Source organism: Geotrypetes seraphini, chromosome 6 (assembly GCF_902459505.1).
Source record: "Geotrypetes seraphini chromosome 6, aGeoSer1.1, whole genome shotgun sequence".
In the NCBI taxonomy this organism is placed as follows: domain Eukaryota; kingdom Metazoa; phylum Chordata; class Amphibia; order Gymnophiona; family Dermophiidae; genus Geotrypetes; species Geotrypetes seraphini.
Genome location: NC_047089.1, coordinates 193,714,155 through 193,730,764, shown reverse-complemented (window position 1 = coordinate 193,730,764; position 16,610 = coordinate 193,714,155). Strand labels below are relative to the sequence as shown.

The following is a 16,610-nucleotide window of genomic DNA, read 5'->3' as shown; positions in this document are numbered from 1 at the left end:
GCAGTGGCATACCTAGCATATGTGACACCTGGGGCCCATCATTTTTTGGCACCCCCCATCTGTACGAAAAACATGCTTTTTAGTAACAAGCCACACGTCACACATGAGTACCTAGGAAAAGGCAGCATCTTGCATATTGCAGTGAGCAGTACATCAATACACCCATTGTAAAACTAAACAAGCCAGACCAGTACAGATCAATCCTACACTGTCAATCCTAACAGAAAACCATGTCTTTCGAACACACAGAACACAAAAAACACCTTCGCCTAATATAGAATATGTCATCACAAACTAACCCCTCCCCCTTTTACAAAACTGTAGTGTGGATTTTAGCCACGGTGATAACAGCTCTGATGCTCATAGAATTCTGAGCATCAGAGCTGCTACCACCACGGTTGGCGCTAATAAACACTCCAGAGTTTTGTAAAAGGGGGGATAAAATAGAAATACATAGACAAAGGTTAAATTGAACCAGCAAGAAGCTGGACTCTGCATAAAATGCAACACCACAGAAACAGTGACATATGTCTCCTAAAGCAATAAATAAATAGAAAATTTTTGTTCTACCTTTGTCTTCTCTGGTTTCTGCTTTCCTCATCTTCTTGTTACTGTCTTCCTTCTATCCACTGTCTGCCATTTCTCTGCCCCTCCCTATATGGCATCTTCTCTCCTTCTATGCCCCTTCCAGAAACTGTATGCCTCCCCATTCCATCTCTCCTCTAGGGGGGGCCTTTGGTCTGGCATCCATCATCTTCCCTCTGTTCCCTCATGGTCTGGCATCTTTCTCCTTTCATCTCTCTTTCCCTCCCCTCTGTGGTTTTTAGCATCTCTCTCTTCTCATTTCCTCCGCTCAGATCTGATATCTCTGTCTCCTTCCCCGTTCTCTGATATCTCTCTCTCCTCTCTCTCTTCCCTTTCCTTCTCTGGTCTTCCTTCTTTATTTTCTGCCTCCATTTAAATTAAATTCTTTCTTACTATGCAGTCCTCAGTTTCCCTTTTCACTATGTCTACCCACAGCATGCCACCCCTTTCCTTCACCCCTCCACTATCTCACTAACTCTATCTTCTTCCCCCATCCAGCATATGTCCTTTTTCTTTATCCCTCCTTCCATCCAGTATGTGTTCTCTTTCTCCACTTTCATTCAGCATTTGTTCTCCCTTCTCCCCACTTACATCATCTGACCTCTTCTCTCTCCCCTTTCTACCTACTTCCATCATCTGCCCCCTTCTCTCAATCTCTCCATCAACCACAGGTCCGTCTTTCTCCCTTCCTCACCTTCCCGATTTTGCCAACAAGATCTGCAACCCCCCCCCCCCCCGGACAACAGGCCCGGTCCGACAAACCTCCCTGCCCCGTGGCCGGCGATGTCTAAACTGCCTTCTTACAGCCTTCTTCTTGTAGTTGCATATGGCTGCCGTAAAGGTCATCTCTGATGCAACTTCTGGTTGTGTCAGAAATGACCTTTATGGCAGCCACACGCAGCTTCAACGCTCTAGCTCAGGGGTGCCCACACTTTCTGGGCTTGCGAGCTACTTTTAAAATGACCAAGTCAAAATGATCTAAATTTTTTAAAAAACCACAAAGCACACTGTACGCTGAGAAAATGTTAATTATCATTTTTCTTTCTTTCTTTTTTTTTTTTTAACCTTTATTTATAATTTTCAAACATTTGACAACAATATCGGTCAAAAAGAAAAAATACAATGAACTGAAACAATTTCATCGTAAAGGGTCAAAAACACATGAGCAGAATTATTGGATTCAATCCTCACGGTGATGATGTTACCTGACCTTTAGTAACAATAAACTTAGATAATTGCTGCGACTCGTAAAAAAACATATCTATTCTGTTGATATACTAATACACATGGGATGGGATGGGCTCCGCGATCGACTCACTTTGCCTTGGCGATTGACCATTTTCCGGACCTGGCCGGCTGTGCTTCCCCCCCTAAGGCTGCACCCGGGGAGAACCACCCCCTCCTTGGTACGCCACTGATGTGAGGGCTAGTTCTGTTAATTTGTTCCCATGAAATCACTGCAAAGAGAGCAGGGATATTTTAATTTTCCAAGGGCCACATAAATATTTTGAACTCTAAAAGTGTAACTTATCCACCCATTACATCATTAGCAATTCTCTGAACTCTGGTCTCACACTGCAACATACAAGGTTAAAATGTAACACCACCTGTATTTTTGAATACCATAGCCGTTTGGAATACCATTTTTTCCCGAAAATAAGACCTATCCCGAAAATAAGCCCTAGCATGATTTTTAAAGACGCTCCTAATATAAGCTCCAACCCTAAAAATAAGCCCTAGTTAAGATCGATTCCCCAAAGTCCCGCCAAATGTTCCCAACCCTCTCCGACTCCATCCCTGACATTAGTGCTGCCTGATTCATCCCCCAAATTGGACTCATTGATTCAGTGTCCCCCAATCTGGTGAGACCTGACATACCTCCGCTCCAAAGCCTCCTAAAGCAGCGGCAGTAGCAGTGCTTTCTTGCTCCCGCATATGCAGCATCTTTCCTACCCTCTCACCCATCCCCTTGTGCAGCATCTTTCTATCCCTTCCTCCCATCTCCCTGTGCAGCAGCACCCCACTGACCCTCCCACTGTAAGGACTGACATACAGTACCTCAGAGGCCTCCAAAAACAGCAGCGGGGGCAGCACTCTGAACGGGCTGCTTTACGGCCTTCCCTGCTGGGGCCTTCCCTCTGCTGAAGGCCTGGCGGGGAAGGCCACAAAACAGCCCTGTTCAGAGGGCTGCCACTACTGCTGTTTTTGGAGGCATTGGTGGGAGGGTCTGTGGGGTTCTGCTGCACAGGGTGAAGGGAGGGAGGGATAGAAAGATGCTGCACAAGGGGATGGGTGAGAGGGGAGGAAAGATGCTGCACATGGGAGGGGGAGAAAAAGAAAAGAGAAAGAATTGGGATGGAGGAGAGGAAGGGAGAGATGATTGTTGTACATGAAAAAAAGTAAGACATCCCCCGAAAAAATCCCTAATGCGTTTTTGGACCCAAAATTAATAAGATACTGTCTTATTTTGGGGGAAACACAGTAGATGAGTGTAAGATGGAACATGCATATATTCTGATATACAACATTCTATAACCAGTGGCTAAATTTAGGAGTCGGTAGACGCCCTGCCAGTGGTCAGAAATGGCAGGTTTGAAGTGACTACCAATGCCTAAATTAAAGGTGGCTAAAATGGTCGCTGGAATTGGGGCTAGCTTGGCGCTATAGATCGCCCAATGCCTAAGTAGGCGTGGCCAATGCCCAAAGTGGCATTTGCCAACCTAGCCATGAATCACACCAAGATAGGCAGCTGAAATGTAGGCCCGGGTAATCTTGGCCTATATTTTAGCTACCTGTATTTCCCTAGACCACAGCAGCCAATCGCAGCAGAAGAATTCCCTCCTCCCCCATCAGCAGAACAGCAAGGATCCACAAAGCCGTGATTCTTGGGCGCCAGTAACAGAATCACCGCTTTAGAATCCCTGTTGCTCAGCTGATTTTGGAGGGGGAAAGTCCCCTGCTGCAATCGGCTGAGAGCAGTCACAGCAGGGAACCCCCGTACCTGACCTCAAATCAGCTGGCAGGAGAGATGCCCACTCCCTCCTGCTGGCTTCCCCAACCACTGCTAACATCCCCAGCAGAAGGGATGCCCAATCCCTCCTGCCGACAGCCCTCCCTGGATATCCCCGGCAGGAGGGATGCTCAATCCTTCCTGCCGGAACCCTACCCAATAAGGTTACCAACTCCCCTCTTCCATCCCCCAAACCCATATCAGCCCCCCTGGAACCTCCAACCCACCTTATAATGTTGGCTGGCCGGAGGCATCCTTCTGCCTCCAGCCGATTGGCCCACCTACACACGAATGGCAGGCCTGACCTTCCCGGTGCATCGTGGGATGCACCGGGAAGGGCAGGCATTTAATACCCCTTGTGGGGGGGGGTGGCCTAAGGGAACTGACCAACTGGAATCTTAGGCCCCTCTTGCAGTGCATTCTGGGATGCACAGGGAGTGGCCTATGATTCTGATTTGCCAGATCCCTTAGGCCAGAGGTGTCCAACCCACGGCCTGCATGCGACCCCATGAGGTATTTCGTGTGACCTGCTCGTGGGCGATGAGTTGTTTTCCTCTGCCACCCCCAGGTGTTTACCGTCTTGCTGGCTCCCTCCTCAATCTTGCTGCAGTGTTCACGCAAAGCCACAGGCAGTGGTGCCTCCTGTAGCTGACCCAGAAGCGTTTCCTCTGACATCATGACATCAGAGGGAATGCTTCCAGATCAGCCGTGGGAGGTGCGTGGCAGCCACTGACTGGCTTTGAAAGAATACTACAGCAAGACGGAGGAGGGAGCAGGCAAGAAGGTAAACACCCACGGCACAGAAGGGAGGAAGAAGGGCATGTTGGGACTTGAGAGGGAGGTGCTGCCCATATGACTGTAGCAGTGAGGAGGGAGCCGGCCTGAAGGTAAACACCCGGGGCACAGAAGGGAGGGAAGGAGAAGTGTGTGTTTGGACTTGAGAGGAAACATAAAAACATAGAATATGACGGCAGAAAAGCGCCCTCGGCCCAACAAGTCTGCCCACTCAAATAACCCCCCCCCCTAAGTTCTTCTTTGAAGTGAACCCACGTGTTGATCCCATTTGTTCTTAAAGTCAGTCACGTTATTGGCCTCAATAACCTGAAGTGGAAGATCATTCCAACGGTCAACCACCCTTTCGGTGAAGAAGTACTTCCTAGTGTCACTATGGAATTTCCCGCCCCTGATTTTTAGCGGATGCCCTCTTGTAACCATAGGGCCTGTAAGGAAGAAGTCTTCTTCCACCTCAATACAGCCAGTAACGTATTTGAACGTCTCTATCATGTCACCCCTCTCTCTGCGTTCCTCGAGAGAGTAAAGGTGCAACTTACCTAGTCGTTCTTCATAAGGGACATCCTTGAGCCCTGAGACCATCTTGGTGGCCAATCGCTGAATCAATTCCATTCTTAGCACATCCTTCCGATACTGTGGCCTCCAAAATTGTACACAGTATTCCAGATGTGGTCTAGCATGGACCTGTACAGCGGCATTACCACCTCGGGCTTTCGGCTGACAAAGCTTCTCCAAATGCAACCCAGCATTTGTCTAGCCTTGGATGAGGCTTTCTCCACTTGATTGGCTGCCTTCATATCTTCACTAATGATTACTCCCAGGTCCCGTTCTGCCACAGTTCTGGTTAAGGTCTCACCATTTAGAGTGTAGGTTATGCATGGGTTTCTGCTACCAAGGTGTATAACCTTACACTTCTTGGCATTAAAATTCAGCTGCCAAATAGTAGACCAGTGCTCCAGAAAAAGTATGTCCTGTGTCATAGAGTTGGGCATGGTATCACCGCCCACTATGTTGCATAGTTTAGCATCATCGGCAAATAATGCAATTTTATCCCGAAGTTCCTAAGGCAGATCTTGTATGAAGATATTAAATAGGATTGGAACAGGACCAAGCCCTGCGGTACTCCACGGTGCACTTCCAACTTTTCAGAGGGAGTACCGTTTACCACCACCCTCTGATGTCTGCCACTGAGCCAGTCCCTAACCCATGTAGTTAGTATTTCTCCTAGCCCCAACGAACTCATCTTGTTCAAAAGTCTGCGGTGTGGGACACTATCAAAGGCCTTGCTGAAGTCCAGATACAACACGTCTAGGGACTCTCCTTTATCTAGTTCTTTTGTTACCCAGTCAAAGAAGCTGATCAGGTTGGATTGGCAGAATCTCCCCTTTGTAAATCCATGCTGGTGTGGATTCCTCAGTCTCTCGTCGTCCAGAACCATGTCTAATTTGTGTTTAATCAATGTTTCCATAAGCTTGTACACTATTGACGTAAGACTTACCCGTCTGTAATTTGCAGTCTCTAACCTGCATCCCTTTTTATGGAGCGGGATGACATTAGCTGTTTTCCAGTCTAATGGAACTTTTCCCATGCTCAGAGAAAGATTAAAGAGCGCGGCTAATGGCTCTGCCAGGACATCTCTCAATTCCCTAAGCATTCTGGGATGCAAATTATCTGGTCCCATATCTTTATACACTTTGAGCCTTGACAATTCTTGGTAGATGCTGCTGGTGGAAAATTCAAAATTCCTGAATGGGTCTTCTGAGCTCTCTTTTGTTTGCAGCTGTGGGCCGGATCCTGGTACCTCACAGGTAAATACTGAGCAGAAGTCTTCATTCAGTAGTTCGGCTTTATCAGAGTCCAATTCTGCAAAATGCCGTCGGGTTTCCTTAGGCGCACTATCCTTTCTGTATTCCTCTTTCTATCACTAACATACCTGAAGAAGGATTTATCCCCTTTTTTTAATATTGCTAGCTAAATCTTCTTCCATCCTGAGTTTGGCGTATCTGACTGCTGTTTTAACAGTTCTAGATTTTTCTAGATAAGCTTCTTTGTCTTCTGGTCGTTGTGATCGTTTGTAGGATAAAAATGCTCTTTTCTCCTGTTTTATGAGTTCTGAGATCTCCGCAGAGAACCATTGGGGTTTTTTATTTCTCCGCCATTTACTCACGGTCCTTATAAAGAGGTTGGTTGCTTCCTGTAGGGTAGATTTCAGAGCTGACCACATGACCTCCACATCATCTGTTGTGTCTTGGGTTTGCAGCGCCTTATAGACAAAATTTCCCATGCTCTCGAAGTCAGTGCCCTTCAAGTTAAGGACCTTCATTGACGTGTTCGACCTCGTGGATCCCTTCCTTAGGTGAAACCACACCATTTTGTGGTCGCTGGAGGCCAACGCCTCACCTACCGAAACCTCTGTGACGCTTTCTCCATTGGTGAGTATCAGGTCGAGAATTGCCTAATCCCTGGTGGGCTCCAGAACCATCTGTTTGAGTCATACCCTCTGAATAGATGTTAGTAGTCTTCTGCTGCTGCCGGTCGTGGCTGAGACTTTGTTCCAGTTTATATCTTGCATGTTGAAATCTCATAACAGTACAGTGTCTCCACGCAGAGTGAAGGTCTCAATGTCTTCAATTAATTCTTTGTCTTTGTCATCCTGTTTAGGAGGCCTGTATACAATGCCCAGATACAGGCATTTGCCACTTCCCCTGGCAAGGTTCACCCAGAGGGACTCCCCTGTATACCTGACACCTATGATTCTGGTAACTTTGATTTCTTCCTTGATATATAGTGCTACCCCTCCTCTATTTTTGCCTTCTCTGTCTCGGCGGAGTAAGTTATAACCTGGTATAGCCATATCCCATCCATGGGAATCCGTGAACCAAGTTTCAGATATTGCCACCACATCTAGGTCAGCACTCCTCATTTCCGTCTCTAATTCCAATATTTTATTGCCTAAACTGTGGGCGTTGATGTACATAGCCTTCCATACTTCGTGTATGCCCAGTCTGCGTGGAGATTTTCCTGCTTTATTTAGTATGCTCTTTATTTCCCTGTTTGAGTTAGTTCGTCCCTTTCGAGTTGGTCTGTCCCCTGCAGTACTGACTGTGGCGTAAGTACTTACCTCAGACTCAGTACTGGAATATTTACTCACCATACCAAGATGGTTACTTACCTTACTAGGATGGTTACTTACCTTACCAGGATGAGAAATGGTTCCCTCCCCCAACTCACCTAGTTTAAAGCCCTTTGGAGCAGGTGAGCCAGTCGTCTACCGAAGACATTCTTCCCTCTTCTGGTTAGGTGGAGCCCATCCGATCCCTGTGGTCCCTGTAGTGCCTCTCTGTGGTCCAGGAACTACAGGGATCGGATGGGCTCCACCTAACCAGAAGAGGGAAGAATGTCTTCAGTAGACGACTGGCTCACCTGCTCTAAAGATACTGCCAATATGACTGTAGCAGTGAGAAGGGAGCCGGCTTGAAGGTAAACACCCGGGGCACAGAAGGGAGGGAGGAGGGTGTATTGGGACTTGAGAGGGAGGTGCTACCCACGGCTTTCAGCAAAAAAATGACTAGCGGCGAGGAGGTAAACACCCGGCCTGAAGGTAAACACCCGGCGCATAGAAGGGAGGGAGGGAGAAGGGCATGTTGGGATTTGAGAGGGAGGGAACACAAACTTAGGAAAAATGATGGAAGTAAGGATGGAGGGGCATGAACTTAGGACTCAGAATGAAGGGAAAGAGGGAGGGGAGAATTAGTCATAAGATGGAAGAATGGAGGGAGTGAGGGCAAGAGATGCTGAGGTGAGGGAGATAATAGAAAGGGAGAATTGGGTGGTTGAGAGAGGGAAAGAGATGGTGCAATTGGGGAGATAAAGAAAGAGGAGAACTGTTGGGCAGAGAGAAGAGGAATGGAGACAGAGAGAGAATTATTGGACATGGTGGTGGGAGAGGAGTGAGGTAGAGATGCATGGGCATAGAGAGAAGGGGGAGAGCATGATGGGCCGAAGCCTCCTGGACTTTTTTTTGGGGGTGGGAGGTTATTAACAGAAGTGCCATATTGGGCTTGGAGGGAGAGCTTAATGGGGCCAGAAACAGAAGACAGAAAAAGAGATGGTGGGCAATGGTCTGAAGGGAGAGAAGTTGGACCTGGGGTGGAGTGGAGGAAGAGGGAAAAAGATACTTAAAGGGAAAACCATTGGGAAGAGAAAGGAAGAAATGGTGAACCTAGGGAAGGGAGGCAGAGGGAGAGATGGGATGGGGCAGTTGGGAAGAGAAAGGGAGAGAAGTTGGATCTTTACGCTGGAGGGGGCTCAGTGGACTGACCCCCAATCAGGGTATTTAGTAAAATCCAGGTCAAAAACGACATGTAAATCTATCAGGGTGGTATACATTATTGTTTGCCCCTGTGACTTGGTGTACGTGTGGCGCACTAAACGGGCGATTAACATACGGTTGAATGAACATAAATCCCGTATTAACACCAGGACGTTACAGGCCCCTATAGTTCAGCACTGGCTTGAGAAAGGCCATGATATTCAACATTTGAGATGGAGAGTGATAGAGTGTATGAGTGATAAAGAGCTGGAGGGTGATTGGGAGGGGAGGTTAAACTTTTCTGAACAGCGTTGGATCTACCGCCTGAATACGGTGGTTCCCAAGGGATTAAATAATGAATTAGAATGGGCTTCATTAATATGATTTAAGTTCCTGGGGACGTTTGTGAATTTAGTCTGGTATAATTAACCTGGTAAACAATATTAAAGGGGAGGAGTAAAGTTTAACAATCTCTACGTCACACAATGACGTCCCCAATAGTATGGGACGTGGTTGTCGTGTATACGTATAAAACAGCTGACTAAAAGCGTGACCGCCATTTTGCCTCTGACGCATTGGTGGGAGAATATGGTTTCAAACGGTAAGAGGTTGAAAGTCTATAATGAATATGGTACACTTAATATAAGTAATATGGTAAAAGGCTAGGCATATAGGAAAAATACATATTTCTTTTATTTTTCTAGGGAGAGGGAGCCTTGATAAAGCCCTGCCATTTGGGCGAAACATGTTGAATAACTGATGTTTTCTACCCTCCCGACTAGCGTCATTAAGCTAAGTACTTTTAGCATATTTATATTTAAGTTAAGCTAATAGCAATTATATATAAATATAGGTCCAGTGACGAAAGGGTGCATAAAGCCCCGCACTATGAGATATATTTGAGTGCGTGGTGGCCCTCTGAGGACCCATAAAAACTTACATTACTAATGCTCGTAGAATGAAGTGGGGCAGACTTGCGAGGTAACGTCTTGCATGAACGGATCGATCTATGATAGTACTATTCATTCAAAATACAAGTGAAGCAAGTGCCTAGGTTTTCATTCAGCTTTGGGATATGTGCATCACGATTATTTTTGTATTTAGTGGTGTAGTCATATACAGCTGATTTGGGAGGAGGGACTGGAGCCCAAAAGTAGTGGATGGGCACCAAAGTTTCTCCCCGCCTGAATGCAATTTATAAATACTTGAACTAGTGGGGATTCCCAAGCTCGATTCCCAAGCTCTGCCAACTGAAGACATCTTCCTCCAGTCTGGCAACTCAAAATCTCCAAGCATTGCAGCCAATAGCAATATCCTCAAGCTGCCCCTTGAGGAAGGAAGGGGAGAAAGGCCTGTACAGGTGCGTATAAGTAAAGAAATAAGACCTCCATGAAACTGGAGGTGAAGAGAGAGCCCCCTGAAATCCAGAGTAATAGAAATATGACAATACATTTAACAGGCTTGAAAACACCCTAAACTGTCAGCTCTCACACACAATCTCTGTTTCTGCTGAAATAAGCAAGTCAAGTGAAACTTATCCTTTCACACAGAAACTAGCACATCTGCTGAAGCATCATAAAACAGAGAAGTTTATTTGTAAGAATGGAAAATTACCAGCATTAGAACAGAAGAGAATTACCACATATCTAACCCAAGAATATAAAATTGACTACTGTGCAGATAAGTCCGGAATAGGTGGGTGGTCCTTGCTCGGAAAATTGATGATTCTTGATATTAAAATGGCATATGTCGGGAAATAGATAGAAGCAGGACATTACACACAATATGACTCAGAAAAGCATAAATATTGTCCAATCGCATCAAAATATGATTTTGCGATCAAATCAAAGAATTTATTAAACTTGAAACTGATAAGAAAGATGACCATTATGACAATTGTGTATGTCCAATAATAATCAAGCATATAATATGTACTAATGTGGTCTCAGGCTGTCAAAAATGTATAAAAGGACAGTCTTTTGATGACTCAATGAAAACAGATACCTAGGTATACTCAAGCCGGCTTGACGTATATTGATCTGTTGGCTCTATATGCTGAAAGACTTGTTCTTGTTCTTGTTACTGATTATTAATTAACTATATATTACTTATACCAGCATATTGAGTTATCCTGAGGTCATTTGGTGAAGGCCATAATAATGGGTGGTCTTCAGTGGTGACCCGACCATGAAACAGGGGACCGCAGGCCTTAGGCCTTACGGCCAGAGGGTTGAAGGCCTACATCTGCTTTTCAGACAGCCTCCCCACTTATTTAAGATTATTTAGGCTTAATTGTTTAGGGCTTTACTTAACTAAGGTTAATAACTTGCGCTTGCGTTTGCTAACTGCCTTTGTTCTGGTTTTTCTTCTTATAGGTATATTTTGCTGCAAACATATTTTTACTTCCACTAAAAATTATTTTCTTCATTACAGAGTTTATAAAACTTGGCCAGAACTAGAGCTAGCTGTGACTAGTGAGTGGTGTTTCGGGAACCAAGAGCTAGCAGTGACTAGTAAAACTGGTTTGGGAGTCAGTGTTAGATGTGACTAGCGAGTAGGCTCCAGTTTTAACAATTATTAATCATTTTCTTGACGTAGAGCCAGCGTTGCCTGGTGGATAGTCATCTTGGTGGTCCAGTGCCATGCATGATTCAACGCTACAAAGGTACCTGCTTTTCTGTGATTACATTGTACCATTTTGTAAGTATTCCTTCTTCTTCTTTATAAGTTAGTAAAGGCCTTTTCTGTTTTCAGGATTTTATTTAGCTGCATATTGATTGCTTTTGATCATGATACCTCTAGATATTGTTTGCTTTAATCCTCTTATTGATCTAAACCAGGGGTGTCAAAGTCCCTCCTCAAGGGCCGCAATCCAGTCGGGTTTTCAGGATTTCCCCAATAAATATGCATGAGATTTATTTGCATGCACTGCTTTCATTCTATGTTAATAGATCTCATGCATATTCATTGGGGAAATCATGAAAACCCGACTGGATTGCAGCCCTCGAGGAAGGACTTTGACACCCCTGATCTAAACCCTCCATGTCCTGCTCTGGACAATCTGAGCCCACCCCCTTATTCTCATGTTTCTCTGCAGTATGCTCATCCTTCCACTGCCCTTGATGGCATTGTGAATCCCCTGCCCGGTTTTTCTGGTCGTACCAGCCCTGACTCTTATACTTCTCTTAGAACCTTTGACCTGTCTGACTATTATTTCTGTGACCTTAACCTTGACCTGTCCTTAGCTGATTCTGAACTGTCCACCTCATTACCTACTCCAACACAAGACACTCTTTCACAATCTACTGTATTATTTACTGCATGCTTTGCTAAATCTGCACAACTGTTAGAAATGCAGGACAGCAACAATCTTAGATGTACCCCCATGCTCGATCAATATATACCATGGGACCCTAACATGACACAACCCCAGGACAGTAATGGCATTGACATAAACTCTTATTTCATGTTTCAAAGATTATTGGGGATTAATTATAGATGATACTTGTCCTCCGGGCCACGGTCGCTGTCTCACCTATCGTACCAAGTCTTTTTCTACACTACTTGATAGCCTCTCTTTGTCTTGCCTGTCCTCTACCTGATTCTATCCGTTTCCCACCCCCTTTTCCTCCTTCTTATACTCCTGCATTTAAGCCACCGGTATTGCCCGCCCGAGACTCACCCATTGAGGTCCCTGTTGATACAATATGTTCACATCCGGGTCTAGAAATTTGGTCCTTACTAACAAAAAAAGACCAAATATCCACCTATATCAGTTCCTTCTCGCCCTCCTGCACAATGGAGACTTGAATGATTGCATTTGGTGGGTGAATAAAGCTGAGGGAACTTTTCAGTTTTCCTCCTTAAATAAGGACAGTCTAGCAACCTTTTTATGTTTTCAGTTTGTCATGCTGACTATTGGCTTCTGTGGTTCTGCTGTTGATGCCGTTTGATTTACATACTGAACTTTTTGCTGATAAGACTTGTGAACGGGGCTGTGAAAGCACAGGTTTTCTTTTAAACACTATGGGAAAGCGAAATTACTTTATTGTAGCTCTTGTTTCCTGTTCTAAAAACAAAACAAAACACAACAAAAACAGGGGGGTTGGATGAGGAACTATATTTTAACTGCAAGTTTTAATGTTATCATAAGCTTTCATAAAAATAATTTAGTTCATACAAGTTTGACATGCTATGTGGTTGATTTTTGTGAGAGAGAAAAAGAATTACATACAAATTTTGTTTTTTGTATATAAAGGTATGCAGAGAAAGTAGGTGAGAAGGAATAAAAAAAACCCAAAACCCAATAGAAAGTGTCACGTATTCACAAAGATAAAATGAAATGGACACATAGGAAGGAATGACAATGTAGGGAAGATGTTAAGAGGGGTAGCATGTGTAGATAAGAAGAATTTGAGTTAAGTGTTTGTACACGGATTGTAAAATAAAAATATATGCATATGGGATATACAAGTATGTCTATTTGCAACAAAAACCAAAACAAAATGAATGATGAATGAATGTATACGAGTAGTATGATTCCTGCTATGATTGCATTAAGTATGATAACTAACAGTGTAAATAAACCTTTGTCTTTATAGGTTGGGGATTTTAATAAGGACGTCCCCCACCCTTTACTAATGACTATTTAAGAAAATTGATTTTTAGTTATGAGTACTGTATATATATATATAAAAAAAAGATACAAGAGGGGTGCCCCCTAATACTTGCTAGCAATCAATGTCTGTCCATTTTTCAGAGCTATGGTCCTTCATGTTACAGTGAGTCATTATCTTTTTTTATTATGCCATATGTCAAATTCAATGTTTTTAGAAATATGAGTAGATTTCCATTTATGAGTGCTCAATATAATTACCAATATAAAGAAAGATTGTTTTCCCCTACTCACCACAACGGTTTCATACTTTAGAAGTCCTTTTTTCTCTGTCTTTGATCGGAGTTTATAGAAAGAAATGAGTTATTACCTCTTTTTCTGAAATGCACACACACAAGGCTACTTCCTGGTTGATGTGTTTTTGTAACACAATGCAATCTGCGTTTAGCTTTTATTTAAAATCTTTTCTAATAAGCTGCTGAAGAGAATGTCTAATCCTACAGGTTAAAATTCAGAATATTGTATTTAGGTATAACCATGTATTAGATTTCCTTTGGTATAAAACAATGTGTTTTCACGTTGAATCTGCTAAAGTGAAACTAGTATTAGGTGTCAGTGTTTAGGGATGCTAGAAGTTGTAGCATTATATTTCTTTACCCTGAAATTGTCTGCAGTTATATTCTTCTTGTTTTTTCATTATTCATGGCTCTATAATAACTAGAATACATTCCAAGGGATTCTCATGATCCACTCCTTTCCCAAATAGTAATATTAACTAACTGTGAAAGTTATTTCAATGTGCTGCATATCGAAGTGAAAGTAAATTTTGCTTTCCATTTCCTATGTCGCAGATGAAAAAAAGGGAAAAAAAAACCCCTCCCTAGTTAAGTTTTTGAATGTTTCAATAGAGAGATATACTGTTAACCCATTATATGGTGTTGCTTCTTGTGGAAAAAAAATTGTTTGTCTAGCTTAAAGCACCAGTAAAGTATATTATGAGCTAAGCAAAATTATACCCATGATTTAGCTAGAACTCCCATAAATTCAGACTTTTCTGTACACTTTATTTAAATTTTTAGTTTATATTATCTCCACTTTAATATGTCTCAATATAATCTATATGTTAATATGTTTAAATCTATAGCATTGCCATTCTTTTACTTGGGTCTGATTCTATGCTATTCATATTTATGTTTTCATTACTTCTGTTCTTTTTGCATCATATGCCACTATAGTCACAATTTCTTTAGGTTGTCAGATATAATTCAGCTAATATATTGGAACATAACTTATTTGAATTGAAGCAGAAACGTTTTAACTAGTGTTTTCTTTTGCATTCACCTTTTTAATAATGCATCTATTCTGTTAGTAATGTTACTCAGGTATTGCTGGAAACAAACTAAATGATATATAGTACAGATATTTCTTCCTTATTAATTGTGGATCACTTCTTAAAGACATTTGCCATATGAGATGATGCTGTTTGCTACATGAAAATCTGCATTTACATCCTTTTGCATGTAAGGTTCTTGGCGTTATACTTAGAATTTTCGATGTTGCAATTCTGCTATTATTGACTTATTTGCACAACTATGGAGTGATGCTAGTTACTAAAGATCCTATTTGAAATATCATTGCTGAAGATTTCCATTCGTGTGAGATTCAGATGATGGATGAGCCCCCCCCCCATTAGAAGGACCCTGCTACCTGAGAAATAACCTGATATGTGCCTAGGAACCCTAAAGACTTACCAGTAAAGACTTATTGACTGTTGCTACTAATGACAGGATGACCTTTATGACCTTGAACATCTTCAGCTTCTTTTTGCAATTATTTCTAACAACAGGCCTATTGTAAGATTCATGTGCTTTGCCTGATTGTGACTTTTAAGCATTTTCATCTTGTTTTGACTCCCGTAATTGCACCCTAATTATTTTCTATTTCAATTAGATTCTTTCCATTCCCTTTCTTGCTACTAGGCTGAAATGAAGTGCAGTGAAGAAGTAATGATGATACCGCAGCTGTAATACAGCCTCATGACTTTAACCCAATCACCTCTTCTGATCCAGGGGGTGAAGGTTGCTGACTTAAGAAGTGCAATACAGAACATGATAGCACAAGAAGATTTGATTGTTTACCTGGACTTCCATCTTGGCCTGTGAGCATAACCTGATAACATTTGGACCCAACCGAGTCTGCACTGATCTCAGCTATTTTGGAAAGGCATGGGAATAATCTAACTTGAAGTAAAGACTTTTGTTAATTTATCTCTTTAGATATAGTATACTCATGACAGGATGAAGCCATAAAAGAGAGGTATCTTCGAATGTTTAATCAAATACATGTTCCACCTATAGCATATGATTTTTGATTTTGTGGGATTACTTTATTGCAGTACTTGTTTGATTTTTTTATGATTACTGAGTCATATTGAAGCAATTGTCCCTTTAGTTTGGGTTGGGTTAAACACTTGTCCTTTTAATATTTTATTAAGCTCAATTATCGGGTACTTAGGCCCTAAGCCTGTACTCTGTGACCATCATGACTTTCAACTACATCTCAACCTTAGAATGTTGAAGCCTTAGCAGGCTTCAAAGAGGGGAATGAGGAAGAAAGGGGAGAAAGGCCTGTACAGGTGCGTATAAGTGAAGAAATAAGACCTCCATGAAACTGGAGGTGAAGACAGAGCTCCCTGAAATCCACAGAGTAATAGAAATATGACAATACATTTTACAGGCCTGAAAACACCCTAAACTGTCAGTTCTCACACACAATCTCTGTTTCTGCTGAAATAAGCAAGTCAAGCGAAACTTATCCTTTCAAACAGAAACTAGCATAACATCTGCTGAAGCATCATAAAACAGTTTATTTGTAAGAATGGAAAATTACAAGCATTAGAACAGAAGAGAATTACCATATATCTAACCCAAGAATATAAAATTGACTACTGTGCAGATAAGTCCGGAATGGATGGGTGGTCCTTGCTCAGAAAATTTATTATTCTTGATATTAAAATGTCATATGTCGGGAAATAAATAGAAGCAGGATATCACGCACAATATGACTCAGAAAAGCATAAATATTATCCAATCAATGAACTGATAAAAAAGATGACTATTATGACAATTGTGTATGTCCAATAACAATCAAGCACGTAAAGCACAGTTACTTACTATAACAAATGTTATCCAGGAATAGCAGGCAGATATTCTCACTGATGGGCGACGGCACCGACGGAGCCCCGGTATGGACATTTTAGAATGAATTGCACTCTAAGAACTTAGAAAGTTCTGGCT

The 16,610-nt window shown here is 42.7% G+C and overlaps 1 long non-coding RNA gene across 1 annotated transcript in view; it reads right to left on the bottom strand.

Annotated features, from left to right (window-relative positions):
* LOC117362861 overlaps window positions 1-13,738 on the bottom strand; it is a 74,882-nt gene extending 61,144 nt beyond the window's left edge. Inside the window, exon 1 of the long non-coding RNA XR_004539940.1 lies at window positions 13,609-13,738. This is a non-coding gene — a long non-coding RNA (uncharacterized LOC117362861). The remainder of the gene's footprint in view (window positions 1-13,608) is intronic.
* Between the last annotated feature and the right edge of the window lie 2,872 nt (window positions 13,739-16,610).